Genomic DNA, 2,284 nt, shown 5'->3' on the forward strand with positions numbered 1-2,284 from the left:
GCCTCCAGGTTCCTGCCCTGAGTTCCTTCCTTGGGCTCCCTGATGAACTGTGATCTGGGAGATGTAAGCTAAATAAACCCTTTCCTCCCCAAGTTGGTAGTGGTCAGAGTGTTTTGTCACAGCAATGAAGAAACAAACCAGGACACCCAAGAACTGAGCATGCAGGAACTCTCTAGGATACCATGAAAAGACTAAATCTGTGAATCATATATGTAGAAGATGGAGAAGAAACTCAGGTCAAAGACAAACTATTTTCAACAAAAAAAAAACCAGAAGAAAATTTCCCAAATCTAAGGAAAGAAATACTTATCGAGGTTCATGCTGCATACAGAACACCAATGCAGGATCAGACACATATAAAATTAAGAAAAATTAAGACACATATAAAGGCAGGCCCATCAGAGCAACAGCTGACGTTTCAGTGGAAACTCTGAAGGACTTGAATTGACATCCTACAACTATGAAAGAAGACAGACGTCAGCCCAGACTACTATATCCTTCTAATAGAAGGATAAAGAAAAACAGTCCATGATAAAAAATATACTTAAAGAATTTATTTCCAGGTACTTTTAATAAGATGATGCTATACAGCAGTCCCTTCTGCATGAAATAACTACCATCATCACGACTTCAGCTGAGCCTAATCACTAAACATAGTCACAATTGGGCTTGCTGACGGTTGTGTTCATTCATTAAAGGAGTACCAAGCAGGATCACTGGACCCTCACCTGAGTACCCATCCATGCTTCTCAGGCAACTGTATGTAATTTGGCCCTAATCGCACATGGCCTCCTGGATTTGGGGAAGGCTAAAGTATACAATCTGGGGAAGGCTAGGAAGAGAAGGCATGACCCATGCTGGGTAAAGGCTATCCAGTGTGCATACCCTCAGGTCATACATATACCTCAGCAACCCCTCAGTTATCTAGGTAAGTAAGGTCAATAAATTCATTGTTCCCCCAGTAAAACTTTAACCAAACATTGGCTTGACACCAGAACCTTAAAAGGGAATAAGCACTGCTTAGCATCCCCAGGAAAAGAAGTCTCACAACAGATTGAAAATTTATTTGTTAACGTTACTATGTCTCATAATTATTTAAAAAAAAAAAGAAAATGAGAATGTAAAAGATGTTAAAAGGAAGCACTTGGGGTGGATCTCTGTGAGTTGAGACCAGTTGGTTAACTCAGAGGAAACTTCTCATTCATGTTTTGAAGTGAAGCAAGCCATAGTCAAGCAGGACCTTTGACTTATCTTCACATAGATGGAACTGGTAAAAGAAAGGAGCCAGGAGCTCCTCCCAAGCCCATGTGACCCCTGAGGAAGAGAACCTCAAATAACCATAAGTATAAAAATAAATTGATTTATTTGGGCCAACTGTATGGTCTTAAACACCCAGAAGGAAAGTATAACCACAGCATAAAGTCATTAGCATATTTCTTTAAGAGTTCAAGGGATTACACTTCCCAGACATTAGGCTTAAATCTATATAAAAAGTTATTTAGACAACTATTTCTCATTGATGGTTTTGTTCCTAACCATAAAGTGCTGCTCTGATGTAAGACTTCAAATCTTTTTCTCCAATACTGTGGTGCCCACCTGTAGCTAAAGGAGACAACCAGCTATTATTCTAAAATGATGGATAAATTTGTTTTCTCCCCCTATGTAGAAGCCGTTGAGAGGGAACTGACACTGATTCTAACCACTCCAACAGCTATCAAAATACCTGAAAGCAAATCCTGAAAAGACAAAAGAAGAATGAGGAGGAACCCAATAGATGGATGCTTTTGGAAGCCCTTGTCAAGAAATTCCAATGGACTGTCATATAAACTTTTGAAAATTGCCCTGTTCTGACTTTTTTCTAGTTCCCTGTCTAGAACTTGTAATGCTAATTACTCTTGCCTTTACTTCTCCTTCACATCAATTCACCAGTCAAGGACTTTCTTTTCCCCCTAGAGATAAGAGTTACACAGTTTGGGAGTCTTTTAGATAGACCCACTGAAGGGGTACTCCAGTTGCCTCAACCTGTGTCCCTGTTGAGCATGGAGGAAGCCAGAGCAGTCTGCATCCTATTCCCTATTGGCAATTTGGGTAATCCCTTCAGAGGATGGTGTGATAAGAATAGGAGGTAGGAATTGGCTAGGCAGTTAGGGTAAAGAGACCCCAAAGAAAAGTAGCCAGTTTCTTGGCTAAAACTGACAGTGTCCTTGGGCCTCTTAGCAACATACTCCATTCCAAAGGCCAAAATTTTTGAAAATATTTGGGAGCTTTTATCTAATCCTTAAAA

The sequence above is a fragment of the Nannospalax galili genome, unplaced genomic scaffold (assembly GCF_000622305.1).
Source record: "Nannospalax galili isolate Female #2095 unplaced genomic scaffold, S.galili_v1.0 scaffold868, whole genome shotgun sequence".
Classification (NCBI taxonomy): Eukaryota; Metazoa; Chordata; class Mammalia; order Rodentia; family Spalacidae; genus Nannospalax; species Nannospalax galili.